We start from the raw sequence: 21,428 nt of genomic DNA on the forward strand, positions 1-21,428 counted from the left end.
CGTTCGATGTTGCTTTTGTTTCCCGCGTGTCGAGGAACACCATCGTTCCTCGCGAAAACGATGGTCACCGTTATTCACCTCGCTCTTCCTACTGTTCACATATATATCCACGTATATTTTATACATAGACATAGTAAGAATAGATCGAGCGTGTTCTCTACTTGGCAATGAATATCAGGTAGAAAAGGATAGAAAGCAGACGTAGTATAGCTTTCTCTGTCTAATAAAAGAAGAGTGGGTTGTAAGAAAGAAACAGTGGAGAATTAATATCGTTCTAAATTGTTTATATAGAGATCATCCTACTCTTCTTTTATTAGAAAGAGAAAGTGATGCTACATCTGCTTTCTATCCTTTTCTATCTGATATTCATTGCAGTGCAGAGAACATGGTTTATTCTTACTATGTCTATGATTTTACATGAACGTATAAACATCTGCTAGAGACGTGGTCAAAGATTTTATCACAAGGGACACAATGTTACCGAATAGAGTACCTTGTTCTCTCCCCTTTAATCCTTTTACTCCAAAAGACATATGTATAATTAATTTCCATATGAACCATGTGATAGATTTCTCGTTAATAACGAGATAATGAATACATATACTGAATATAATAAATATAATAACTGAATGAGAAGAGGAAAGAATGAAGAAGAGATGAGAGAGAGAGAGAGCAGCAGCAAGAAGATAAGAGAATATGATAAAAGTAAAAAAGAGAGAGCAAGAGAGCGAGGAGAAAAATTATTGCATAAGAGATAACGGAAACAAAAGTCGTTAAGATTCATTAAAGTTAGAACAAAGCTACGTGCGCGCGTGTGCGCGCGTGTGTCTGTGATAGTGCGTATGTAAGATTAGCTAGAAACTAGGAATAAATAACTGTAAGAACAATTTATTAGATTATGATGGCGTTATCTAGTATACGTGTAATATGGATATAAAGATTTAGATTTAAAATGATTTTATAATTTTGAAGAAACGAAAATAAACTATCAATCAATCTCTTAGTGTCATTAAGGAGATTAAATAATTGTTGATGATTTGAATTCAAATGAATGTTATGTCAATGGAGTTTGATATGTACTAAAGATTTAACAAAATTTTGATAACTATTGTATCCATTATATTTATTTTTTGAAACTCTGAACTTTTATAAAGCTCTTCCGAAATGATTTTTCCAGAGCGCAATTAAACTCTCGGCTTTAATTCCGGAATCTCTCGCGCGATTTACATCACTTGCTGGAAATTTGGCGATTCTGAAACTCGTTGCCTGGCAGTTAGTCACGGCCCTGAGCTCGCATAATACGCATATACGCGTTCGCGAAGTGTTCTCCGGGCGTCAGGACCAACGTGAAAGCGTGAACGCTTGTTTTATGCATGATCACGTGAAATGTGGCCGGGCCGGGAGCTGAGCGAGCTGAGAAGACGAACTGACGAGGATGAGGCAGGAAGAGTAGGACGAGGAGAAGAGGAAGGTGGAGGAGAATGAGGGTGGTTTCGCGAGAGAGCAGCTGAAGAGCAGAGGCAAGCAAGTACAGGAAAATGGGTGGAAGCTATTTCGGTCGGGTAGACGGGCAGCAATGCACCGCGTAGTTCTGCAGTATGCGAGTGACAGAACGCTCTCTCCTAGAGCGCGCGCAAACAAGGACGAAAGGGCTTTTCTGTCGCCGCGCGACGCCGTTCTCCCGATTTTCCTTTGACCGTCCCCGACGTAGCGATACAACGTTTCCTTTCGTTTCCGGCTGGTGCAGGCCGACGACGACGACGACGACGACGACGACGAGAAGCCCGACGAGAGCTCTGTGTCTGAACTCGAGTCCTGCACCTTGAGCATTGATTTCGTTACACGAAAGGCAACATGCCCTTCTTTGCCCGCACTCGAATAAGGGAATGCCAGCCCCATGTCCCGAGCGCATCAAAGACGCTGCACTTAATGGACGGAATAATAATTGAACGAGGTTGTCGCGTAAACCAATATGTGTTTGTACTTTGTAACAGAGAAGTCTGCTTATCATACATACGAGGTGTAATGCCGGCCATTCATTTATGGAACACACACAGGAAACTAACTCTTCAGAATCAAGATACAATATACATTACCAAAAAAATGCGAAATTATTTCTTTTTCCTCTGATTGGATATTTTTCACCTCTGACTGGTAACATTATTTTAGATTTTGATAGAATCACATTTATATTAACATTGCATTTATATTGCGTTAAATCTCTTCATTAAGAGATCTATCTTTTTTAATATTAGCGGGTTAAAAATAACTAATTGATAAGTAAAATAAATTTTCAAGATATTTTCAGAAATCAGATCCAAATATTGCAATACCAAATTCAAATATTGCAATATTTTACAGGATTTTTTTCGAAACGGGAAGACGAGAAAAAGATTTTACCTCCGTTACAACATATTTCTAGATTCGGACACTTTTTTCTAAGTGTCCTTGCGACTGCGTCACAATTCCGTATCCCTGAGCAAAGCACTCGATATGTGAATTGTATATTCGTTGCAATATCTATTTTAACGTATACCAGTACGTCAGTTTGACGACGGAAGTTCAAAGAGAAAGAACGACTCGTTCGATCAGTGCGCTCTCAACGTGATATCCATTGAACTTTTCTCACGACCTGCTCTAACTAAATCGATTTCTCGTTACTGTTGAAAGTTAACGCGCGAGTAAAATATCGTCACGTTTCGCGACATTCTCGATACTGTCGATTCTTCACTTCCGTTCGTCGTCGTACAACAAAGGATGTTGCTGATAAAATGTGGTGAAGAAAGAATAATCTTGGTTTTATAATAGACGATATGCTTGCTAATTTATCAAAATATAATTCTGTTCTGTTAAAGCTTAAGAGTCCGTGTATTTGACAATCTATTAATTTTTATAAAATATGAACTAAATTCTCGTTACTTTTTTCTCTTACTCATTTCTGATATGTTCGTCATCCATTTTATCTTTAAAATAATTATTCGATGAATGTCTTTTAATGCTTTACTTTGTAGATATTTTTATTGAAATTAAATTTAAATATTATAATCTCATATTTCACACAAGATTTCTCCTGGGAAGAACGGACGAAAGATTTAATTTTTCTCATAACACTCTTATTTAAAGAATCAAGTACATTTTTCCTAGATACCCTCGGAGATGATATGACACAATTTCATCTCGTCAAATTCTCAGAGTAAAATGTTCAGTGTATGAATTATATATTATATTATACATATTTGTATTTACATATGCATATGCAAAAATGATAATTATAAGCATTTTATATCTGTTTCAAAAGGAAAACTTAATATATATATATAAAATCGAAAGGAAAATGTAATATATATATATATATAAATATATATATATAAAGGAAATATATAAAGGAAAATGTAATATATATATATATATATATATGTATATTACATTTTCCTTATATATTATATATATAATGTAACGAGTATATATATACTCGTTACATTATCTATTATCTTTCCTACAATTGCCAATTATACAAGAAAATTTCACATAATTATCGCTACAACTAACAATCTGTGCATTCGTGAATTTCTTTAGTATTTCTAGAGGACTAGGAATGCGATCGAAACAATTGAAATCCGAGTGACGTACACTTGAAATGGTGTAGTTGTATATACGTACATGTGTGAGTGCGGAAATGCGCGTATATGTGCTGACATTCGAAACGCGGATTTTTACACGAGCTAGTAGCGATAACTTTGTTGGACATGCAACGAGCTCGTACCAAACCATTCACCAAACCAGTAAACCTTCAAAGCACAAAGCACACTACCACCACGTATGAGTGCATGCTCGTGGATGCACCTTGGCAACATCAAAAACCAGACGCGTTAATCTTGAAAAGAAGAAAGACATGCGTATATATTTTAGCGAACCAGGCCAGGCATTGCATGTTTCTATCACTGGGTAATTTACGAGACGCAATCATACTTCCATTTTGAAGCAGCTATTTGAGTCTCTTAATCTAATTTCCCCGCAAAAAAATTATTAATTACTTTTTATGGATTTTTAATAAATTCCTAATAATTGTGGAAACCGTAAAAGGACTATCGGTTAATTATGGAAACGATCGATAATTAATTAACGTTTGTACGTCTGTAGAAACGAAAAGAAAAATTAAGTTCTCTTTATTACGCGCAAGAGAAAAGTCCTGTGTAACTGATCGCACGCATAATTTATTACCTACGAGAGATTCGATTATATCCCTTCAGAATCTCATTATAAAATTCTATTTGCGATGAATAAATCGCGAAGATCGCCAATCGCTTGCTACAACAAATACACAAATGGCCATTTCGATTTGCTGTTTACCGCGCGACGTGCTCGATTAATGCGAGATACCTATATCGCCGAGATCACAAATATTCGATCGTGATCCATTAGCGCTCATAATACAGTAATGACACGCAGACGCATATTTCGCGCGAATCATCAATATTTATGTCCGACTCGCCGGAGAGAAAATAAAGTTTTCACGTCGATCTAACTACATAACTCGACGCTCTATTTCACAATTACACCGATCTGCGGTTTGATTTGCTGCATGATTGTCGCCGAGCCAATCGGACATTTCGCGAATCAAGCCCAATTAACTTTTTCATTATCACCGACGTGATTAGTGCCGCGGCGCGGTTACGTTTCCTGCTCTGTATTCCGTGCTGGATAGCAGACATTTCGAATTAACGAGCCGCGCTATCCGGTATCTTTCGGATTTTTCTGCGTTAGATCATGATCAGTCGGTCTAACGACCATCGACTCAATGGCGTATCTCATGGAGGCAGCTTTTGCTTTGACGAAATGAGGTTCATTGTTTTTACTAGCATGATACGCGCAGCAAGAACAAAGCCGATCGCAATATGTTAACATTATGACTAATTAATATTCAAGTACAATATATAACATATTTGAATATAATATGATACAAATGCAATAGAGATACCTATTTTTATTTTTTTATATATGTTTTAAGGATGCTTTTAGAATTCTTGCTTTAGAATTCTTCTTTTGCATATGCACGTGTTGGAGAAGTTTATCGCATTCTACAGTCATAATGAGTGAATGTTTTGCCTCATAAGATTTTTCCTCATTTTTGCATAACAGTCTTCTTTAGGTAATAACATTATTATTATGGAATTAATTTTAAATGCATATTAGTGATGCATTAATTCTAAGTATTTTACAAAATATCGTGTGTATGTGTGCGCTATGTAGGTGAAAAGTTCAGAAAATGCCGCGCCGCGATGCTAAGCCGCAGATGCGCATTGTCGGCTGATGCAGTGATATCGATTATCAAAGAGAACCACCAAGTTCAGTAGCTTTTCCATGTTTTTTTGAAGATGCCATACAATAGGCCGCGAGATATATAAATTCGATGACTCGAACGAGTGACGTAAGAGTCGAGCAATGACAGTAAATCGAGAGCGAATCTCTTGGTTGTGAGTCTTGTTTCCAATAAAATTATCTTTTTTTTATTACCTAAAGTCTTGTGTCTACGATGCTAGAAATCGATTCGAGATCTCGATCCGAGAATTGTGTGGCCAATCAACTAGTAGCTTTTATGGAAAAACAAAATTATTTTACATTGATGGCTCTCTATACCTTGAAAATGCAAAGTTAACTTACAGAGGAAAAATAACGTAGAACGCATAGTAGAAACGACAGAGTGAAAGATGAGGAAAAAGAAAAAGAAGAGAGAAAAAGATGATGAGGAAGAAGTAGAATAGCATGGAATAAAGAGTGATATCCACGAGGAAGGTTTATGAGTTTAAGAGAGCTTGTGCATAGAGCCTTGTGCAGGAGCGAGGGAGCAAACCAAGAGATTTCTCTAACTATCTAACTGCCATCTCGTATCTTTTTCATTTACACGCTGTTTACAACGAGTCGAGCAGTACTTTTATCGCACTGTGACTATGGCTCTCTGAATTACTCGAATGCTGTAAGGGACGTTCTTATAGATTGAAAAACGAAGAGATGAAAGCTTGCGTCAACATTTCTTCCCAGTAAAAACTGTTTTGAAGTCGTAAATTTACATGGAATTTGAGAAATAGGATAAAAAAAGAGCCCAAATTTTTCTCTTTGATACTTTCCTCTTCCTTCTATTTTGCTACTTGATGTGTCAAGCTACCTTTTCTTTAGCAAAGCATTCATTAAAGAGAAATATCGAAACAAGCTCTAACGAGTCTCGGTTACAAATTAGATGAAACGTAAACTTGAATATTTTTTTGTGTTTCTAATATATTTTTTATATTTTTAAATTATTAATTTTATTAAAGCTTACCAAACCTCTCGATGTTAAACTTGCTTCTTGTAAAGAAAAGGTTATCTCCAATGCATAATAGAAAAAGTCCATAGATAAAAGGTACAAAAAATTGGAGGCAATATACGTGTCGGAAGCACATAACAATCAAGTTTTGTTTTGCAAACTGTTTCCGTGCAATCGATGACAACGTAGACGGTAGACGTCGGCCCTTTCCCAATAACGTGTTATCAGTACGATCTGTCCGGCGCAAGAATATATCTCGTCGGTATTTCGGTGCCGTTTATTGGGTCGGTCGCGTCGCGTCGTGTCAATTTGCTGGAAGTTACGACAACGCCAGTTACGACGATCTCGCGTTCCGTCAGCGGAGAGGAATTACCGTGCGCGTAGAGGATTCGGAGGCAAACCGATACGATGGAGGGGTCTCCTGATCCTTCAAGGGACCCTAACAACGTCTCCAGCAAACGACCTTGCCGTCCCACCCACCGTTCACTTGATCAATTAATCGCCTCGACATCGAGCACGGATAAAGGATCGTTCGAGTTGCTCGCGTCTATTCAAGTGCGAGTCGACGCTTGCCAGTTTTGGACGATCCGAAGAGAAGAGAACAGTTATAGCTAAAATGTATTCGAGCGAAATGCACTCGAGATCAGTCGGGCGATGCAATCGACGCGATTGCTCTTCGACGGCGACTATTACGTGCCGATGTAATTTATTTGCATGAATGAACAGCGAAATGTCTGTTGTAACATTTGTGTTGTTGTTGTAACGAATAGCTTTCGCGCAGGACACATCATGTCAACCGTTACCTTTCGAATTTGCTGCAAAATACTTCCTTGCTGGAGGGATGTTCGTCCCTTTCACCGTGAAATTAATTAGAAATTTAAATGCACGTGAGATTGAAATAAAAAAGATCGCCAACTGTGGATTGCAGTAAATTTAGAGAGCAAGGGAATTGAACGAGCAGACACTTTGAATGGTAAACAGCGAGAACAGAAGTGAAGGCGAATAAAGTTCCATTAGACCGCCATCCGATTTGCTCCGCCGCTTTCATTGAGTGGCATCGCTCTTACATTTATATATTTTCATTCCACGATTCTCATCAGCAAGAAAAGGAATATCTTTTTTCTTTCTCTCAAGAATTTCATGGTATTTCTATAGTATTTACTTTCCCCGTTTCAGAACAGAATCGTTGATGTCGATTATTACGTAATTCAGTAAAATATAAAATACAGCTGTCATTTTAGGTACATCTTTAGATAAATCTTGAGTTTTTGAATTCTCGCGTCGAATGGATACATTTTGCGTTGCATATGTGTACAAAGAACACAATTGTATACAACATTGTCAATAATCAGTTGGTTATTGACAATGTTGTATACTATTTTTATGCTACACGATTGTACTTTTCAAATTCCTATTAAATTCGTAAATAATTTTCGGCTTTTCTTGACATTTTCCGACTTTTGTTGGAATGCAACAAATATATAGAACAACCTATCGTCGTTGAAATTAATTATTTAAATATAAAGGATACATGAAAATTAATAAATAAAAGTCTAAGAAACGTGATACGTTATGTCCAAGCGTTTAAACCAAGACAGACTGCAACGCATGTTTCTTATGAAAACCAGTCATTGTTTTATGCTACATCCACTCTTATTCACTGTTATATCCACTAGCTCGCTAAACGGAACCGCTCACCGTTCTACAACTGGCATTTATCGATTCCTGTGAAAAACGGGTTCGCCAAAGTAAAGAGCGGCGCTGCGAAGTGATTAACACGAAATGAAAATCGCTGCGGGCTAGGCAGCGATGTTTCGATGTAAAACCTCCGGCACTCGTTTCGAGCCGTTCAATAATTAAATCGCGTGAATTGTACCGGCGTAAAAAGCAGACGCGACTAAGATAAAACACATTTTTCGTTGTAAAGGAAGACTTAGAAATAAATTAAATATCGTCGGCCTAATTAGAAAACCTTCTAACTCACAAAATTACAATTTTACAGGAACTTTTCTAAATGATGCAAAATCTCAAGATAAGATAAGTTAGTAAGGCCGAAATAAATATCTCAATTTTGTCAAAAATTGGAGTTAGAAGGTTTTTCTAATTAGACCGACAATATGTTATATATCTTATAATAGCTGATACATAACTTATATTGATTGTAACGTGCAGATGCGCATCCTTATTTATATATTTTTTCGTTTTTCACGTTCTTTCCTTCTACAATATTTTTAAAATACTGTTTAACTCATTTGCGAATCATTGGAAGACCATTCACCACAATTACATAATATTTTTTTTTATTTTTGATATTGAAAGACAGATTTCCTGTGTCTTTGTGGAAATAAAATAAAAGAAAATTGCTGCACAAATGTGACGCTGACGATCTCATGTTAATTAATTCATTACATAGTGACGCGTGGTCATAATGCTTTAAAAATTATGCAAGCAGTTTTTTATATTCATTTACTTACCATTGAGCATATTTAACGCTTGCAAATAATTAGCTGTATTTTATCAGCTGTTATCAGCGCGTTAATACGGTAATAATGATAATGAATTAGTTTAATAATCTGCGCGAAATTGCAAATTTCAGTAAGTCGATTGTGCCAAAAGATTTCGTATAATAAATAAACTTGATGATTATTATTTTATCTTGACAGCTTTACAACTTTCTATAATATATATGTATGTAGCATAGGGCATAGACCCTAAATATCGCAAGACAGTTCGTCGCAGTTTTAGATAAATATTCAGTGTTCATGCACCAGTGTTCAGTGTACCAGCATATAAAGTTAAGATTTCAATTTTATGAGAATTAAGAGATATTTTTAGTACAGATGCGGTTTAATACAAACAGCATTGTACTCGGTACAGACCGAGATGTACGTGACCAAACTTAAATATATTATTTATATGTATCCTGTGCAGCATATTACGTGGCAGCGTGATAAACCAATGAATTTAATTCAAATTAATTCAAATCTTATGAATTTAATTCAAATGTCGTTAATCATAGCGCGAACACATCCCTGGCGCTCGTCGTTTACGTAAAATATCGCTCGCAAGGACGCGTGAATCGATTGTAAATCAGACAAAAATGAAAGAAGGGATTTCATAAATTCATGGCCGCAAAGAAAGAATTTCGCGTGCGAAGCGCATCGCTGTTCTTATCGATGCCATTCCTTTATGGTCAACGACGGAGAAACGTGATGGCAGGGGCTAAGAAGCTAGAAGAGAACGCTGATTTACGATGTTTGTAGATCCTTGTAGCTGCTTCCTCGAAAAATACGAGCGGTTAGACGTCGGTAACAGATTAGACGACTTTACGTTGCGCCGGAATGCAGGATGTCTTCGCGCGTACTTCTCAACGGATCGTATTAATGGTACTTAATCTCTTGTACGCGTCACTGAACGACGCGACGTTTGTATTGCATAGAAAAATATGAGCTATTTTATTCTGATAATTGCACTTACTCATACTTTTGTGCGTCGAAAAGGAATGATCGAAAAAAAATATTATATATTATTATATATGTATATATGTGTATATATATATATATATATATATTTACATATAGTTATGTTAAATTTATTAAAACTTGTACGTAAACATGATATTTATACATATTACATTACAATATAATACATTCTATCATACTCGTAGGTATACAAACTAAATATAATATAATGTTGTAATTATTTCAATAACAACTTGAATTATCAATATAACCAGGAAAGCAAATGCATGGAAAATAATAGCACTCAACAGAATTAAATAATGAGTGTTTTGTAAGCCCGTTTTTAGACTGCAATATATTGCGCTAGATTTGACGCAATTTCTTGAATAATTTTTTGCTGCAAGAATTGCTTGCCGTTAAATTATATTGTGTTTTATTTGACGCAAGATTTGTGCAATATGCACTTGTATACGAGGCGATTGTCATAATCGTGCACTAATCATAAACAAACAAGTAACAAAAGTTTGTTCTTTTTCGAGGGTCTTCCTGCACTAGTGCAGACAGCTAAAACGAACTGCAGATGTATATACTTCTTGTATTAGTGTAGACAATTCAACTAAAAAGAACAGTTCTCGAAACGTACAAGGCATATGCCAGCAGATAAAAAATTGCTCAAGAAGAGAGCACGTTTTCAATATCTTGCGCAATTTACGAAACACTTGCAATTTGCTTGCAATTTGTATATGATATTCTGCAATATTTCTTGCTTTAAAAATTGCGCCAATCTTGCGCAATATATTGCATAATCTAAAAGAGGCTTTAGATAAAGTATATCTAAATCTAGTCTGATTGTACTTCAGCTTTTACCGAGTTGCGAAAGATACAGATGAAAAACGCTGTGCTCGTTTCAGTGCAGCTGTGATGAATTGATTTGGTACTACGAGAAATCGCGGGGTACAGTAATGGCTCTTCTCTCGGAATAGCAGCTTACACAACTGTTTCGCGAATTTTCACGCCAATGATATTAGCAAAAGAGATATAAAGGACGCGGTGTAAACTGTGAAGCACTCTCGTACGCCAACGATGCATGATGATACAAAGCGCGAGCGAAACATTTGCCGCACCTGGTTAGGTATTTTTCATTTGCCGTCGCGTTTAATATACCGTCGAGAGCATTCGCGTTTTATGGAATATTTTCCACAATCGTGATAACGACTTTAAAAGATCGATGTTTTGCGGTTCGCCTACATTCCTCCTTCGCAAATGCTACCTTTAACCAACATCCTCTCCGAGTTGTTATTTAAATAAATCAGTGCATAAAGTATTAAACCTTCATACTCCAAAATCATACGTGTTTAAACCCAACGTGTGAAAACGTTAATAAATATTAATAAAATTTATTAAAAATTAATAAAAATTACTCGAATAATATTCGCGTGAATCAAATGATCATACTTGTAATATACACTCACTCCCAAAAAAGTTTCAAAGCTTTAAAACCGTTTTTGAAATTTTGTGCGCGCGCACACACACACACACACACACACACCACAAGGAGGGTTTGGAGTCTTAAATTACTGTGGAACTGACGAACCACGGGATCCTCATCCTTGTGATACACATACACACACCCACACACCTACATACACCTACACCCACACACGCACACACCACATAAGAAGGATTTGGAGTATAAAGAATAATGAACGCAGCAGTTGGAATTATAAAAGAACTAAACGAACCGCAGGGTTTTCTAATTTTTTAGGCCTTGCTGAATCGACGATATTGCAAATTCGAAATTGAATATCTCGGTACCTAACTATCCTAGCACAAAATTTCAAAAACGGTTTTAAAGCTTTGAAACCCTACTTTTCGCAATTTAAATCGAAATTGTGCACGACGAGTTTTTTAAAATGGCGGAAAGGGAGAGCATGCGAAATTGATAAATGAAGATTCGAGTTTGCGATGGCACATGGTGTAAAGTAGGTATGGCAGCCCAATGGGACTAAATGCATATAAAAGTATAGAGTTTTATCTTTAAAACGCTTTTTTACAAAGCTCGATGCGATCATTTTTTGTTGAGATACTCCAAATTTACTTAACAGAGTGTTTTCTTTTTTAAAGTTGCACAACTCAGCGAAAAATGATCGCATCGAGCTCGGTAAAAAGCATTTTAAAGATAACACTATATTTTCATTTGCATTTGGTCCCATTAGGCTGCGATATCTAATTCACGCCATGCACCGTCACAAACTCGGACTTTCGGTTATCACTTTTGCATCCTCTCATTTTGTCATCCGCCATTTTGAATCAAATGGCCGACCATAGTTGCCATTCAAATATTCTTAAAGTGGATACTTGAAGCTTCATTTTGCATTTTTGAACATATTTTTATCTTCATTATTTACCAAGTTATGATCATTTGAAGGTTGGTAAATTTTTCCCTAAATTTTAGTGTACCGCTTTTTTTGGGAGTGAGTGTAGTTTACATGATACGCTAATCTAGGTTTCTCTTCTCTTCTTTTCGACTTATTCTCAGCTTTTACGCTTTTCCAAACTTCTAATCACCATAAGAATAATTCTCGACAGACACTTTATGCGCTGTATAATTCGACCCTTCGAGCAGTGTCCTAAATTCTGATGCGTAAGCGCTTTTATACGACGCGGAAAAGTGGATACACGTGCCGACACCTGAACGCCTCGTATTTGCGCCGTAACCGCGGTTGAGTGATGTTTTATGAGGTAATGAAAACGCGCTTGGCCTGCACACGCACGCAGCGGATTCGCCCTTGCTATTAGACGGGCTTATTATACGGAAGTTACACTGGCTCGCAGACAACACACCGCTGGCAATCCATTGTGTCGCTCACTAATGAATTACAATAACCAAGTACCATTATAGTCAGTGCAAGGCTTCGCTGAAAGTGCAAATTCGTGCATGATGAAAATGATCGAAATGATTAATTTTGAAACCACGGACGTAAACCTGGATGGAATTTCTTATTCTTTGTGTGTGTGACGTTGCGAATGTATGCAAAAATGTTTAAACAGACACAGCCGATGTACATGATATCGCGCCGCGATTACTTGTATATTGACCGACTTTGAATGAATTGAATGCAATTGCACCTCGCAATAAATATGATTAGCGGTAATAAACCACTACGGCGACGATTCGGGTACACACAATTCGACCAAGAATTAATGTCAGCTGGGACACCGCCGCGTATTTGCGCGCGCGTGTAAATCGCGTGTACACGCGCACACTGTAATTCGCCATGCAGATTTATTTTATAGTGTACATCATGCGGCTGTACCTTCGGGATTTAGAGACCGCCGTGCGTCCATCCATCAATTTATTTAATCGGATTATACGCATATCCTGCGCGCGTTCATCATCGATCGCGCATCGGTGACGGAGATCGAGAGCCGCAGTGACTGCTGATAATGATCGACATCGCAAACTTTGATGCAAAAAAGGTACACTTTGGCTCCGCCCAGATTGTAACTTGATCAAACTGCGTTCGCCTCTCGTTTACTTGAAGGGATCGTGACAACAACAACAATAAATGCAACGAAAACAAGTGCAATGAGTAAAATCCGAGTTATTTAAATTCATAAAATGTGTAAAAGAAATTCACTTCTTAAATATATAAAATTATACTTAAAGTGAATTTCGCAAATGCAAACACAGATTTTTTCCTCTAAGCCCTTTATTTGTTATATATCTCTCATTCCAACATGAAAAACAAAATTTAAAATTTAAAACGCGCACATGTACCATACAAACATATGTAAAATAAGCGTTAAAAGTTAAAATTTGCGAAAGTGATTGATATCTCACGTTTATCGTTTATCGTTTATCGTGATCGAATCTGCATGATATAAAGTTTTCCAGGCGGACAAAAAGATAGCGAGAGACGAACCGAAATTCGTTATCTTCATAGCGACACTCGTGACATTCTTGTTTCATATTTATGAGAGACGGGTTTTAGCATATTCAAAACATAAATTACTTTCAGCGGGGTAAGTCACCTAGCCAATAAAATACTGCCCGGAGTTTATCTCCCGCCTCGCACGATTCCAGGTGGAGACCGCGGAACTGGTAACGGAAGAGAGGTTCAGGATGAACGGAGGTGGAAACCTGAATTATGCACGATTGGGAGCCCACTCTCGCAATCGTATGGGAGGTTTTCATGCAAAATCGCGCAACCGCCTTCCTTTTACAATGCAAATTCGATGGTAAACACCCGCGCTTTTCTATATCCGGTCGCTGCTTTTTCGTGATACATCGATGGATCTAAACAAGTTTTGTGCGGCACATCTCGATCAACATGAAACTGCCAAACGCAATATCTTTCAGTGATTATTGTGACAAAACAATTACAAATCATTACAAAAATAAAAAATTTGGAGATGTAAAAATAACTAACGTGAAATATCTAGTTTTTTACGAATAATAACAAATCTTTTACGAACAGTTCTTCCGCGCCTTCTTATTGTAGATACGTTGTCGTTATCGCAATATTGAAAATATTCTATAAGAATCTATCGCACTTCGATAAAGGAATGTTTTACGCGGAGTGTTACAAGTTTTTTGTCCAAGAATCGTTCGGTTCCTCCATACTGTTTTCGTTTCCGTTCACGCGACGCCTCCCTCTATTCACGACAAAATGAAATATCTTCTGGCGGGCTTCAGTAAATAGCTAAAAGTACTCTGAATCATGTCAGCAAGCTTATGCTACATCGAGCGGAAAATTACAAATGGTCGAGTTCGATGCTTTGCAACGGGCAACGCCTTCATATCGCCTTTCACAATCGAATGCTGAAGGAGTAAACTTCTTAAGTTCACGATAATCGCAAACTCACATGTCTATTGCCAATTTATCAAATTCCTTAAGATAGATTCTTTAAGACATTTCAAAATAGTATCCGTTCAAGGAACAGCATTGTTCTGATAAGCGAACATGGTCGAGAAGCTGATCGATCGAGTGGAATAATTCTTGAAAGAAATGCGCGATAGAGTTTTGTACAAGCACAAGTTGATTTTTAAGCCATGATACGAATAATGTCAAAATTTAAAAAGTTTAATAAAAATTCGAGAAAGGAAACTTAATATATGGATAAAATTTTTGCAATCGGACAAGGTACACGCGATTACATCATGATGCAAATGCCAATGCATGAAAAATGCATCGAGAAAATCTTGCTCCGCCAATTCATCCAGATCAAAATACGATTATTATTACGTATTTGCTCTTCTACAAGTATACGCTGACATCCTGAATAAGATTCAACATTAATGCTGCCGACGTCAGTTACATATTCTTCAGAAATCTCGTTTCTCTCGGGAAGCTGCGAGAAACTGCGCATCCGGCACTTATATGAGAATTCTCGCCAAAGAATTTGCATAGCCGACCATGGTCCGCGCTGAGCCACCGGCGAAATGCTTCCGCGTCGCGGGTCTGGAATTAGGGGAGCTTAAGATTTAATGCGTTTCGACCCCGAAGTCCTACTTCGCGGCCCGATAATTCAACCCCGCGCCCGACGACGGCGAAGGTGGCGTCAGAGTTTCGCGCCGAATAACCCGCCGTGCAAAAACAACCCTCGACGTCTGTACCTCCTCTCCATTTTCCTTCCACCCTATCTTTTTCTTTCTCTTGCCTCCATACACGATACCGCCCCGTTTGCTCCGCGTTCGCCACCCTTTGTTCAGCGAACAGACGCGTCAAACCCTGCGAGTACTTTGCATAATTTCTCACTTTTGCATAACCAAATTGCTTCTTTTTTCAGGTCCGCGCCCGAAGGAGAAACTGAGGTTGTCATCCGGAGACTAACGAATCTACCTTGGCTTGCTCAGCAACGGATCATGTCTTGCATTCCTGAGAGATCAAATGTCTAATAATCTTTTCTTACCATTTATATGAGCGTTCTTAACATTATTTATATAGTGTATCTTTTTAGTATAGGGACAAGAAAAAATTTTCTAAAACTCATATATATAATACATAAGCAAATATGTAACTCCAATAAATTAATAAAATTACTTTTTCGTACTCTACATGCAATGAAACATCGTTTGATTCAGTATTTGTTAACTGTGCGAGCTCTGCACTATGTGCTATATATTATATCTATGTACATAAAAAATCGTGATGTATCTACAGAATTTGTTTCCAAAAAAACATCAAATATGCATAAATGGTTTTTTTTTTTATAAAATCAAAACCACACTCTAATAGCATACTACTAATATTATTTATTGGAAATTAATGTTTTATAAATTTTGTGCAGATTGCTTTCTTTTATATACATTTTAATATCTGATATTGGCATTTTTAACACGTTTACATTGAAATTCTAACTATTAAGCTAAGTATATTTTCCTACAAATGGAACTCTTCCGCAATATTACATCACTTGCTATATTGCAAAACTGCTACGTGATATGTGGCGTATCCGGTATGGAGCAAAACTTTATCTATCAGACAAATGTAAATATATTTGTAACTATATTATGCGCAGATCAGGCGGCATTTATATCACAGTATCGATAAGCTATTCGATTATCAAGGTTTACAACAGTGCTCGGAATTAGTTGCCCTTTTCGGGCCGATTTCAGAAGCGACGCCTATCATTCCCCCACTAACGCTCGACGCGTGACGGCCGAGCCGCCGAACGCTGTGTCTCAGGGGCGCCACTATATGAGATATACGCTGAGAGCATTATCCCAGCGCCCTTTCGTCCAGTCATTAAAATTTTTCTAGCTAAATAGGTTTTCCTTTCACAATGAAAAGTGAAGTACTAAATTTTCAATTATTAACTTATTATTAATGTGTAATGTAAAATTATTACTGTGTGTGTGTATAGAGGAGAATCCCCTATTATGAGATATGCTCCTAATATGAGATAATGGAGTTTCTGCTAAACTAGCGAGCACCATCTGTTAATTCCACCATAAACTTATTACTCTTGGTGTAAAATGTATTTAGTGAAAAATTCATTGTTCGTTATTGCGTTTAGCTTTTGCAAAAAAAGGTTTGTGAAATTGTGAACATGTCAAAGGAACTTAAGGTAAGTCTTTAAACCTTGTTTATTATATAATAAGGAAATGGTTGGCAATAAATTCAGTATGCAATGATAGAGTAGAATCGTAGTAACAGGACAATACGCGATTTGTTGAATTGCTTAATTGTAGAGGTTAGATTTCATGATCGCGGAACCGCTAGGCGTGTGGCTCGTATAATGAGATATTCAGGGTACTCTTAATATGAGATAATTATTGCTCGAATATGAAGAGTATGTAGTGTAATAAAAAGAAAGAAAATACTACGTTAAGGTTAAAGAAAAGTTAATACGAATTTATATTACGAATTTTTGTGTATTTAATTTTTATAGAATCTGACTATGGAGGTTAGAGAAACGAGGAAGCGTCGTTGACAGTGGAATCGTGAAGATTTGGCGAAGGCTGTAGCAGCAGTATTTTTATAAAAATATCTAATAAAGTTTTTTACTTGCAATACTGATGTATTTTGCACTTTTAACACCGATTCTCAAGGTATCTTATATTAGGAGCACACTTTCGCGATCTTGCGTTAAGCTCTTTTTTCAAATTTTTTTAATTTTCAGAAAAAATAATATTTAAATTAGATTTTTCATTTCACCAAACTAAAGCTTATTAAATTCTCTTCAAGAGAACGTATTACATTTTTAAATTCTGCCTATAGATTTCCTTACATTCGGCAAAATCGATATGGTATCTCATAATCGGGGACTTTCCTCTACTACATTAATAATTGAAAATTTAGTACTTCACTTTTCATTGTGAAAGGAAAACCTATTTAGCTAGAAAAATTTTAATGACTGGACGAAAGGGCGCTGGGATAATGCTCTCAGCGTATATCTCATATAGTGGCGCCCCTGAGACACAGCGTTCGGCGGCTCGGCCGTCACGCGTCGAGCGTTAGTGGGGGAATGATAAGCGTCGCTTCTGAAATCGGCCCGAAAAGGGCAACTAATTCCGAGCACTGTAAAGTTTGCAATATACGAGTTAGCTGATTCACGCGCATGAATAATTTTCTGTTAACTATAGCCTTTGCTTGCTCTGTTTTGAAACAGAATTCGTTACGGAATCATCGCGATTCATATCTCGTCAGATAAAATTTCAAAATTATGTACTTATATCTATGTACTGTCATGAACGACTAATTAAATCGATCGATAGAGATATGTATAAACGTTATTGTTTTTATAATTTATTTATAACCAATAATATATTGTATATATTATTATATATAAGTTATTATAATTTATTATATACATATATGTCAAAGTAATCGGAGCCGACCTAGCTCTCCTAATCTACATAATTAGCTTAATATTATTGGTGATATATTTTGATATATCTCAGAAACTAGACATGACCACATAGTTGTTAACTAAAAATTACTTAGAATTTCATAACATGTCAAAATGAAAAAGATCTGCGAGGTGTAACTTTTTCTGCAGTTTTACTCAAGATATTTTGAAGTTAAATGCACGAATATCATGCGCAGGACTTTGGAGATGGAGGAGCTTTTCCGGAGATCCATGTTGCACAGTACCATTATGCATGGGGATGAAAAACAAGGAAACGATGCCTTAGCAGTGCAACTTGATGCTCAAGGAAAAAGTAAGATAAGATCTCTTAGCGAGGTGAGATCAATAAACATAAGGTAGGTTTTAATTCTTTCGCGATTACATTCTGACGCTTTAAATAAGGATTTTGTATTTACATCTGTATTTATGCTACTTTGTAATTCCCTTCGCAGATCATATATAACAAATTGAGCGATTTGTTTCCGTCAGAAAACACAAACGAGGAGGATCCTACCTTGCAGCTGGACCGGAGATGAAATTACCGAACTGATGGATAAAACAAAGAAGGCTTTAGAGAAGATAATAAGATCGAAAATCGCAGCTGCTACATCCGTGAGATGCGCCGAAAAACAAGCTCCGACTCAGTATCCGATACGTACTGGCTCAACAAGGGAAGTCGTTCAATTCGAGTACAAATCAGTAGTTCCATCTCGACGCAACGATGAAAGCGACGAGTGCAGAGATGTTCGTGACAGATGAAAAAAGTATTAAGCATAATTTATATTATGTTAATATAAAACCGATAGAAAAAACACGACAATTATATAATTATCAAATGTTGACGCGATATGATTATAAAATATTTATTTGACACGTTTTATTGTGAGTAAGAAACACTTGCCTGTACACTCTTCATATAAATATATTGAAACATATTAATGAAGATATATACAGGGTGTCCCGGGTTTTAACCGACAAACTGCGGGAGCATATTCTACTAGTGGAAATAAGAAAAAATTCTTATATCGAGTTTACTTAGAAATGCTTTATTACAAAGTTATAAACCAATATTGAGAAGAAATATGAGATAAGTAACAACGGAACATAGTGTAGAATTTGGAAGGTCGAAGATGTTATGTTACGTGTATTCACATGTATTCATGTTCACTATGTTGAAACGATTCAGTATGATTGTTACTTTCACAACAGTAGCTGTTAGATTTCAATCGTCGTGTCAACTAGCAATTACTATCAGAATGCCAAAAGTGTTTTCAAATGAGGAATACACCGATATTCATTTCGTGTACGGATTCTGTGACGGAAATGCACGAGCTGCCGTACGAGAGTATCAACGTAGATTTCCTAACAGGAGAGTACCAGATAGATTTAAAGCAACGAATTACTAATTCAGTTACTGAGATGCAACAAAATTTTCAGGAATGTCGTACTGTAACAAATTCTGTACTACGTCGATGTCTAGCTTGTATCGATGTGTAAGGATAACATTTTGAAATGCGTCACTAAATCATTGCGTACATAATTTTTATTTTTGTGAAAAAATCCGTTGTTACTTATTTCATATTTCTTTTCAATATTGGTTTATAACTTTGTAATAAAGTATTTCTAAGCAAACTCGATATAAGAATTTTTTCTTATTTCCACTAGTAGAATATGCTCCCGCAGTTTGTCGGTTAAAACCCGGGACACCCTGTATATAAGATTGTTTTGTTTTCTGAATATTAATTTGTATTAATTTCCAACTGACTATATTTGTTAAATATTTATTGGCTACAAAATGCCATTAAAAAACTCCTATTTGTAAAACGAGAATTTGGAAAATAAATTAATATTTCAATCGAAAAATGTTTTTTTTTACAAAACGCTCGAAACAATCAAAACGCAAAATGGAATGTAGCTTTATTTACGCTGGTGTATTGCTCGGCAATTCTATTATACTTTTCTCGGACACGATCGATTTGCTACGTCCATCGACGAATGAACGGTAGTTTTAAGCGATATCCGATATTAATATCATTCCGCGGCTCCGCGGCACCGCCGGTTCCTACCTAATCTAGCGGTCCCAGATGAGCCGTTGCAATTGCGGTTGCCGGTTTACCTGCACGCACGCTGGCAGTCCAGATTAATTTACGATGGATAAAGCGCACGTCCAACGAAACAAAGCGCCGCGGAGCGCGCGGGAAGGAAACTTCATTTTCTTACATCCGGGGCGTAGATTAACGGCCTCATTTATCACCAGTTGACCTTTCGACCGCGATATCTACGAGCACCCATGTAGCGACACAGTGGCAAGCGATTCGTCCGACTGTCTGCAACAGCCTTACGCGAATTACCAGCTTCGTCTCGTCCGCCAGTAGTGCACAGGACATGTCTCATGGTGTTCCATTTGTAGACGGAAGACATTTCGTAAATTACGCGAGAGTTGGTCCATGATTTTCTAGAAAATCTCTCGAGAACATTGACTAAGTGCGATTTTCGTACAGCACGAATTGCTGAAATTACATTATGGCAGAAATTGCGCTATGCCGGAAACAGGTGAATTCCCGCGAATTTAGCTACACACTCTAACAGTATTTACATATATTTACATATAGTTTAATTAAAAACTGAAGCGCTAAACTACTAGCGCCTGATACACCTAAGGTGGTAAGTAGCGAGTAACTATAATTACACTGCAAACATAAGCGAGAGCATTGCTTCAGGAAGCAACGTGAACGCAAGATTAAGTTGGAAGCTGGAAAACGCGACAATAGTCCCAATGGATAGCTGAAAAACACGTATATCCTGGCGGCTATTCTTCCCGCGTTGTCCCACCAGCAGCATCGCTACCGGCTTGGCATCGTCCATCCGACGAGCTTTTGTGTCGCCTTCCGGTGAATCCCGAGCGCTCGCACGTCCGGGTGGAGGATCTCTTGCCGTGGTCCGCTAGCCAGTGGAGGAAACCAGAGAAAACCGTCGTCACAATGCCCGACGCCGCGCAATCAGGATGTTCGCGCTCATGGGTGCACGAACCGCTCTTCCTTCACCGTCATTCCATGAATGCACCTAAGAAATGTGTACGGGCTGCCCATACTTCCTCCTCTTATCCACGGATTCTTTGGTCAATTTAAAACCGATTTTTCCTCGGCGTAAATCTGATTAACCGTGCCAGCCGTTTTTCGCAATTCTATCTTCCGCATATTCTTGACTATGAAGCTCTTCTGTTATCACTGAATTTTACATTTACGCATACAATCTTTTACGTGAAAAATGTTCTTAATATCCTTGATATACTCTATGTATACAGAGCT

Source organism: Ooceraea biroi, chromosome 4, assembly GCF_003672135.1.
Source record: "Ooceraea biroi isolate clonal line C1 chromosome 4, Obir_v5.4, whole genome shotgun sequence".
In the NCBI taxonomy this organism is placed as follows: Eukaryota; Metazoa; Arthropoda; class Insecta; order Hymenoptera; family Formicidae; genus Ooceraea; species Ooceraea biroi.